Raw genomic sequence first — 9,463 nt, forward strand, 5'->3', positions numbered from 1 at the left:
ATACGGGCGTACAAATAAAGTTATACGGATTCTTTTAAAAAACTTCAATATTTATTTAGAGCTATAATCAATTCCCACAATGATAAAAGAGCGCATAACATTTACAAACGTCCTGTACAGCACAGAAAGCACAGACAGCCAGTAAAGAGTCTTATGAAATCGTGCATTATCTTGTGGTAGCGAGACTTCGTTCCACTTTTGATCATGCGCACACCGCATTGCAAGAATCCCGCCAACCGGGAAGTAACATTTTGTTTGAAAAGCGTATTTCCACCTGAGCGACTTTCACTAGTGACTGAAAAGATTCTGAATGGGCACTCCGGCGAGATCAACACAGACACTTGCTGTGACATGCAGCCTAGTGAGGTATTGGTGCAGACTGCTAAAAAAGCTGTCATGGAGTACAATTCAGAACATTAGAGTGACACTTTGTGTTTTTGTTAAACATTGGAGCTTTGTATTCATTCTGAAGGTTTATTGTTATTAATATTGAATAAAAAGTAACTTGGATATATCATTGTTAATTATCATTCAAATTTTAGGTAAATTATTTTAATTTGCATCTTATAAGGATTTTATAAGGGAAATATGGATTTTGGAGGTTGGTTATACAGGTTTGATTGACCAAAGGTTGACATGTATGTACTTCCATCATCCAGAAAATTAAACCAGTGTGGCAGAAAGTCAGAAAGTAAATGAAACATGACTTATAAACACTCACTGCACATTGCTACAAAAAACAGGCTGTGGTTCCTCTATGAAGAGGTTCTGGGGATATAGAGTAAGTGAAAAGAGGACGAATAATAGAGAATACAGCCGACAGCCGTGGGACTCTGCTGGCCTCTAATGTAATGATGATGTAACCTGTCATGTCCCTTGTGCATGGACAGTAGGGGCCTTTTACATGATGTCATCGTAACTGCGGATTTGTTTATGCGGCCATATTGCCAGGCAAGCTTTGTGTTTAACAACAACCGGCACAAGTGTACACAAGTGATTGTAAGCCCAATTCAGTAAACATCTACAGATAAACTTGTCGAAGTTACATCTAAAAGAACAATACCAGAGACCTGTAGTGCTTTTGGATGTAATGACAGATGTAGAGATAATCCTGGTTTAATTTTCACCGCTTCCCAGTGAACCCAGAAAGACGAGAAAAATGGCGAGCTGCAGTTAAATGGGAAAACTGGATGCCAACAAAGCATTCCCATGTGTGTGGAGAACATTTTATATCAGGTTAGTATGAAAGTTTTGTGCACCTGTTATGTCTCCTAACATTTTTGCTAGCTCAAGGCCATTTGGATATAATAATCCCATAGATCGAGATCTAGCCTCGGCATAATCAAGTTAACATTCAACAAGTCCATAAGTTGGCATGGACAGAATTTTGGTCTAGATAGTAAAGCTTTTAACAGGTTGCATGGTCTGGCACTACTCAGTACAGTCTACTGGTACATACACAAGCGTATCAGACTTAGCAGCTCTACTGCACTACAAAAAACATGCCAAATGGCAAATGTATGAATGTTAAACTGTATATCTGGATGTGGGCTTTGGACGCAATATATGTTATTAGACCTAATGCTTGGCTGGACTAGCAGCATGTTTGTTATGTATGGATAATGTAGACCAGGTTAAATACCATAAAATATGCTAGATCTAGGCCCTGGCTTGTTTATTCCTATTATAAGTCCATGTTTGAGCTTACCTTTGTCATAATAAAGTATTTTTCTTTACTGGGAATTTCCCAAAATATTCTGGCATGCTTGAAACCTGCTTCGAAATATTGGTAGGCATCTATATTTTGTATGCCTTTAGCATCTCTCCATGCATTTAGAAGTCCCAAATAACAAATAGTTCAGGATGTCATAGTATCCCAAATCTGGCAGTTGGTTTGCCGTACACTTTTCAAGTGGAATCAATACATTTGTGGGTAAATTATATGGTGATGCCTACATGTTTCAGTTTTTTTATATAACACAATCTGCTGGGGGCGGCACGGTGGTGTAGTGGTTAGCGCTGTCGCCTCACAGCAAGAAGGTCCTGGGTTCGAGCCCCGGGGCCGGCGAGGGCCTTTCTGTGTGGAGTTTGCATGTTCTCCCCGTGTCCGCGTGGGTTTCCTCCGGGTGCTCCGGTTTCCCCCACAGTCCAAAGACATGCAGGTTAGGTTAACTGGTGACTCTAAATTGACCGTAGGTGTGAATGTGAGTGTGAATGGTTGTCTGTGTCTATGTGTCAGCCCTGTGATGACCTGGCGACTTGTCCAGGGTGTACCCCGCCTTTCGCCCATAGTCAGCTGGGATAGGCTCCAGCTTGCCTGCGACCCTGTAGAAGGATAAAGCGGCTAGAGATAATGAGATGAGATGAGACAATCTGCTGGTATAATCTAATTTTTTTAATCATTTCAGAGAGATTGTACTGACTGAAGTTGTCTCAGTTTTCATTATTAACTGTCGTGGCCATGTTTCTTCATGTTTTCCCGGCAATATAGCGGACGCTGCATGATAAACAAAAAACTGCGACATCTGTGAAAAGCCCCTATAGTGTCCCCCTGAGCTGCTAGTGCTGTTCCCCTAGCACAGGCCTTTCAGTGATCCAGCGTACTGCAGAAGGTGTGAAATTCCTTATTACAGCACCTCTTTCACTGAGCACTGCTCTATCTGCTATAGAGTGCCAGAAGTCCTCTGGAAATACACTCACTGGTCACTTTATTAGGAGCACCTGTACACCTTCCCATTCATGTATGTTGCAGCGGCATAATACATAAAATCATGCAGATATATTTCAGGAGTTTCAGTTAATGTTCACATCAAACATCAGCATGCAGATGATATCAATGACATGATCGTGGTATGTTTGTTGGTGCCAGATGGGCTGGTTTGAGTATTTCAGAAACTGCTGATCTCCTGGAATTTTCTCACTCAATAGTCTCTACAGTTTGCACAGAATGGTGAAAAAAAAAAAAAACATCCAGTGAGTAGCAGTTCTACCAGCAGAAACACTTTATCGTTGAAAGAGGAGAATGTGCATACTGGTTTGAGCTGACAAGAAGTCCACGGCAACTGTTCTTTACAAGCAGAAGGCCACATTAGGGTCCACTCCTGTCAGCTAAGAACAGGAATTTGAAGGGGCACAGGTACGCGGTCTTTTTCCAATTTGTAGCTGCTTAGTTTCAGTAAACCTGTGTCTGGCCACTTTACTCAATATAATAGGTATCATCGAACCAAAATAGTACCAAAATCAGGTCTACTTCCTCCCTGATGTCCCCAATAACCTGCACTTTGTGATTATTTTCATTGTGTCTCATTAGCCTTTGGCTGAGGTTTGCACCCTTATTATACGTGGTCAGGGGTTAAAATGGAATTTGAAAGGTGGTTGAACTCTGACACTGATGGGGCAGAATTTGCAGTTTCAATTAGATCACATGCAACATATAGAAAAAAGCATTACCAAATTGTTTCATGAAGCAAATCGTCTGGGACATATCGACTGACATAACATGGCAACAAACCATATACTAGAATATTGTTTGTGTTTGTTTGGTGGATTTCAATGAATTCATTTAGGAAATTTAATTAGTGGTTTTCACCTATCTAGCATCAAATCTAAGTTTGTGAGATTGCACTTTGGACTAGCCAACTCACCAAGCCAATGGGCTAGCAATCACCAAGCCAATGGGCTAGCGAAATTTACATATATAGACAGGACAAGTGCTTAATTAAAGGTATGATTACATATATCATTACAAGTTTGAATAGATGTACATGGACAGTTAGCTAACCAGTACTGTTAAAATCAATTTGATTTGAAGGGATTTTGAGCATTTCCATTCCTGCCATGTTCATGCATGTCACATCACTATGGAAAATAAACCTGATGATGTCTGTTAAAGCTGAAACATTGTTCCTACTTTGTTTTTCTTGTGAAACATGACTGGACCTTATTGTTTCTTATTGTTTATTTAACGCAGTGACTAAGAAGTGGGTTCTTGCTCTCCAACATGCCACAGGTACAAACAGAAAACACATTTTTACCATCAATAAGTTTCAGATGGTGATGGATAGCTGTTTTGGATTGTTCTGGCTCACTTTAACTTTAAAAAAAGAATATTTTGTTTCATTTTACAATTTACTTACAATAAAAACCAGTATTAAAATGTTAGACAAAAGATGTACATAAGATATAAATGTACCTGTTGCAGCAGGGGCATGGTTGAGTGTTAGCTCTGGATTGAGAAGAGGCAGGTAGAACCAGCAGGTAACATATGATGAGTTTCACTGGTGTTGGACTGCCTGCATTTTATTTATGTGTTTCCTTTGTGTTTGTTTGCAGAGAGAAGCCAATAACCAGAGAGAGCTGAACAACCCAGCACCATGTGTGTGCATGTGTGTGCATAGAGTGAAATAAAGTCACTGAAAAGTGAAACTGAGAGAAAAATAGCATGCACCTTGAGTTGTCTCCTATTTGCTCATTTCCCCTGAACTGCTAGAGTGCTTCACTGGTGCTGAAACTTGGAAATTGAGGAAAAAGTACCATGATGGAGTCCATGCCAGTGGTTGAGATCCTCCAGACCTTCATTAGTATCCACCAAGCCCAACATCAAGCCCTCATTGTGCTGTGCACAGAGCAGGAGCAATGCTTCCAGGCTCTGCTCCAGGCTCAGGCACAGGACTTGTAGGTGATCCAGAACCTGGTCCAATCAGTGGATACTCCAGCAATCACACCCACAGATGCCATTGCACATTCTGCTGGTCAAGATGATCCACAGGACGAATCCAAGGAGTTTGTGGAGCTGTGTGAGCATGCCGTGAAAGCATGCTTGTGGCCAATCTCAGAGTGGGCAAGCCACCTATTGTCGTTTCTGTCAACAGCTCCCAGCCATCAACCTGCTGGAGTATCCAGACCTGAAGCAGGTTATTTTGCAGCGGGTTGGCCAACACCCTGGAACAACATCACCAGCACTTGTGCACACTGGCACTCAGTGAAATTGGCCATCTATTTGCCTTTGCCTAACAGCTCCAAGATACCTGCCAACAGTGGCTGTTGGCAGAAGAGTGCAATGCTGACATCAACTGAGTGGTCCGGCTGCTAGAAAACCATATGGCAGCATTTCCAGGACCAGGTGCCCTTGTCCTTTCTCCCCCTCTCTCTCCCTTTCTCTCTTGTCCTTCCCTTGTGTCTCTCTGCCCTCCCCCATCCCTGCACCATGGAAACGGGGGCCAATTACCCCGGAGCCAGCTCCCTGAAACTGTGTCCCCCTGTGTTTCCCTCACCCACTTGTGCTTATGTGCCAATGCTTCCACTAACTTCCTATCTCTCTTTGTAGGTGGAACTGTCTTTGCTTTCTAGGACTGGGACAAAGACCAGACAGGTTTGCAGACATGGTAGGAAAGCTGGGCATTTCCAGGATCAGTGTCCCCTTAAGGAAGCAGGGATTCTGATCTGCATTCCTGATGTGGCTTGGGCCTCCCCCAAACGAGCAGGGACATACCAAGTGCCAGTGAGTATTCAAGGGAGTACACATCAATCCTTGGTGGACTCAGGGTGTAATTAGACCACTGTTCATTAAAGCATAATTCAATGCGCGACATTAGGGAATGCACAATTAGTGAATGTTAGGTGTGTATACAGGGATATTCATGAGTATCCATTGGTGCCCATCACAATTAAATTCTGGGGAGAAAATTGTGGAGTTGGTCCCAGGGCCATCTGTGTCAGCTCAGCATCAGAGACACATAGAGGAAAGCTCCATGCTCCACTGGGATTTGCCTTTGGGATTTCCTGATGGACCAGTCACATGATGAGACCCTGAAACACACTTTTGATCAAGTGAGAGTAATTGATGGTCAAACCCATCTGCCAAATGTTGCATTTTCCTACCCATATTTTTCCATTATTAAAAATGTTATATCAAATGACACAGGACATATAATATAAAATTTTATGGATGTGAGAGTCAAAAGAATGGCTTACTAAAGAGGAAATGACCCAGTTGTTCATTCTGAAGAACTGTAGGAAACTTTTATTCCATGTAGCTCATCATAATCCTATGGTGGGGCATTTAGGACAGGAAAAGACACTAAACCATCTCATGGTCAGTTTCTATTGGCTGGGCATTCACAGAAATGTTCACAGGTGGCACAAATGTCATGAATGTCATGAATGTCAGCTGGTCAATCTGCCGACCACCCCAAAAAGTGCCATTGCACCTTTTATCATTGATTGAGATCCCTTTTGAAAGACTTGGTATGGATCTTGTTGGGCCACTGGATCGGACTGCACGAGGGCATTGCTTTGTACTAGTCCTAGTGGATTATGCAACATGATACCTGGAAGTTGTGCATCTTTGCAACATTTCTGCATGCAGTGTTGCAGAGAGACTCTTCCGTATTTTCTCCCAAGTTGGGATCCTTAGAGGGATCCTGACTCATCAGGGCGCAATGTTCATGTAATGCACTCTTCACGAACTATACATATTATTGGTGAATAAGTTGATTTGTACCAGCATGTACTATCTACAAATGGATGGGCTGGTTTAACAGTTTAATCAAAAACTTAAAAACATGATTTGTAAGTTCATACAAGATGACACTAGAAATTGGGATAGATGACTGGAACTCCTCTTATTTTCACTTTCAGTGGTCCCACAAGCCTGCATGGGGTTCTCCACATTTGAATTATTGTATGGTCATAAGCCTCATGGCATCTTGGATGTCATTAGGGAAAATTGGGAGTAGGGACCTTCTGCGAATAAAAATGAAATTCAGTATGTTCTTGACCTGGGAGCAAAACTCCACACACTGAGTCCCATGATCCAGGAGAATTTTTTTGCTAGAACCGCAATCCCAGCTGTATAATAGGAGAGCGCAGCTATGGGAATTTTCCTTGGGAGATAAAGTGCTTATTTTACTACCCATGTTGAGCTCTAAATTACTGGCAAGGACCTTTGAGGTCACATGGTGATTCGGAGTAGTCAACTATGAAGTCAGACAAACAGATAGAGGTGATGCACTTCAGATATCCCACCTCAATCTCCTAAAACTGTGGAGAAGGAGGTCCCTGTGGCTCTGTCAATGGTGGTTCCTGAGAGGGAGGAGCTAGGACCAGAGGTAACTCCAAACAGTACAGCCCAATTCATGCCGGGCCCCTGTGAGGACCACCTCTCACTGTCCCAGAGAACACAGGTTGCCAGGTTGCAGGAGGAATTTTCCAATATGTTCTTGCCTCTTCACAGTCACATGAACCTAATAAAACACCACATTGAGTCTCCTCCAGGGGTGGTGGTATGCAGCTGTCCATACCATTTATGTGAACACAAGAAAAGTGTGGTTTGGGAGGAACTCAAGGCTATGCTTGACATGGGGGTAATCAGGGAGTCCCATAGTGACTGAAGCAGCCTGGTGGTCTTGGTACCAAAGTCTGACAGGTCATTCTGTTTTTCTGTGGACTTTAGAAAAGTTGAAGTGGTGTCTAAATTTGACACATATCCACTGCCTTGCATTGATGAACTACTCAATTGGTTTTGGTATGGCTCATTTTCATCTGATGCTGGATTTGATTAAGGAATATTGACAGATTCCCTTGATGCCAGTCTTTTCCATTCCATTTGGTTTACATCAGTTTGTCACCCTTCTATTTGGGTTGTTTGGAGCCCTAGCAACATTTCATAAACAGAATCTTCTGCCAGCACAGTGCATATACCACTGCCTATTTAGATAACATAATCATTTACAGTAATGATTGGCAGCAGCATTTACAACTGTCCTGAGCTGTACTGAGATCCTTGAGATGAGCAGGACTCACAGCAAACCCAAAGAAGTATGTAGTTGGGGAGGTGGAAGTACGGCATCTGGTCTTCCATTTGGGTCATTGGCAGGTGCATCCCCAAATTGATCCCTGAGATCCAAGCTCAGAAAGGCAGTTCCTGGGGATGGCTGGCTATTACAGAAGGTTTGTACCTAATTTTTTTCAGATGTCACCAGCCCACTGATTGACCTAACTAAGAAGGTGATGCCAGATCCGGTCCAGTGGATGAAGCCATGCAAACAGGCTTTCCTCTAGGTAAAAGCAGTTTTTTTTTGTGATGGCCCACTGTTGCATTCACCTAACTTTTCTCTCTCTTTTTTTTTTCTGCAGACCGATGCATTGGACAGAGATCTGGGGGCCATTTTGTCCCAGGTGGTGGAGGGGGAGGAGTGCCCCATGCTGTACATCAGCCATAAGGTCGCAGTATGAGAGATGAAATACAGCATGATCGAGAATGAGTGTCTGGCCACCTGCTGGGATGCCCTTTCACTCTGTGTTCTGATCATGCCCCACTCCAATGGCTCCACCGCATGAAGGATGCCAACACGTGGATCACTCGTTGGTATCTGGCACTTCAGCCATTTAAGTTAGAGGTAGTCGACAGGCCAGGGGCACAGATGGTGGTGGCAGATTACCTCTCTCACCAGGGGGGTGGGTGGGAGTCAGTTGCAGGCTCTCTAGCCTGAGCTGGACGGTGGGGGTATGTGGCACCGGGAGCATGATTGAGTGTCAGTTGTGGATGGAGAGGAGGCAGGTAGAACCAGCAGGTAACACATGATGAGGCTCACCTGTGTTGGATTGCCTGCAGTTTGTTTATGTGTGTCCTTTGTGTGTTTTTGCAGAGAGAAGCCAGTAACCAGAAAGAGAGAGAGCTGAACAGCCCAGCATCCTGTGTGTGCCCGTGTATGTACATAAAGTGAAATAAAGTCATTGAAAACAAAACTGAAAGAAAAATAAAGTGCACCTTGAATTGTCATCCACCAAACTGCAAGAGTGCTACAGTACTCGACAACAAAACAAAAATCTAAAATATTAGGTGAAATCAAATATAAATATATATATTTTTAAAAGTATTATATCTATACACATATCGAGTTATGTTTTGATGGTCTTGGTCTCCAGACCTGATTTGAAGAAGGCAATATATGAGATCTGAAGTTAATGTATGTCTAGAAAAATGAGCAAAAATTGGCCAAGCAATCTGCCTGAGTTAGAACAAATATTTTAGAAATAATGTGTTTGTCTTCTTCATTTTATCCTAAGGGTTTGCAAACTTTTGTGCTCAAATGTAGCACTCAGCCTCATGCTTTTGTGAAGCCTTACACATGTTAACACTGCAGTTCTCGGCTGCAGGTCCCTTCAGTCTCTGTGTACTTGGGTTTTAAATTTAGCCTGTCTGCTTAGATTACTTATGGATTTGCCTCAGATTACCAAATCTGTCTTGTGTTCAGAACTCAGTGCGGAAAGCCTTACTGACTCCCTGTTGTTGCAAATTATGAAACAATGTAAGAATCAATATAAGCAAACATGTCTGAGGTTGTAACTGTCTGGCCGACTCCAAGTTTATTGCCATTCTATGCTTCACAGTTTACTGACAGAATTTAAATAAAAGAGTTGTGTTTAGTTCATAAAAAGAAAAGTTGATGGGTGAGTGATT

At 42.6% G+C, this 9,463-nt stretch overlaps 1 protein-coding gene across 3 annotated transcripts in view; it reads left to right on the top strand.

The window, feature by feature from the left end:
• pkdcca (protein kinase domain containing, cytoplasmic a) overlaps window positions 1-8,739 on the top strand; it is an 87,906-nt gene extending 79,167 nt beyond the window's left edge. Inside the window, exons 8-14 of one of the 3 annotated variants that reach the window (XR_009655037.1) lie at window positions 1,138-1,236; window positions 3,971-4,009; window positions 4,333-5,122; window positions 5,327-5,500; window positions 7,973-8,061; window positions 8,137-8,368; window positions 8,649-8,738. The gene's annotated coding sequence lies outside the window, so the exon portion shown is untranslated. Of the gene's footprint in view, window positions 1-1,137; window positions 1,237-3,970; window positions 4,010-4,332; window positions 5,123-5,326; window positions 5,501-7,972; window positions 8,062-8,136; window positions 8,369-8,648 lie in introns of all 3 variants that reach the window. The other 2 variants (XR_009655038.1, XR_009655039.1) reach the window with 2 other exon arrangements.
• The last annotated feature ends 724 nt before the right edge of the window (window positions 8,740-9,463 follow it).

This window comes from Neoarius graeffei, chromosome 7 (assembly GCF_027579695.1).
Source record: "Neoarius graeffei isolate fNeoGra1 chromosome 7, fNeoGra1.pri, whole genome shotgun sequence".
NCBI classification, from domain to species: Eukaryota; Metazoa; Chordata; class Actinopteri; order Siluriformes; family Ariidae; genus Neoarius; species Neoarius graeffei.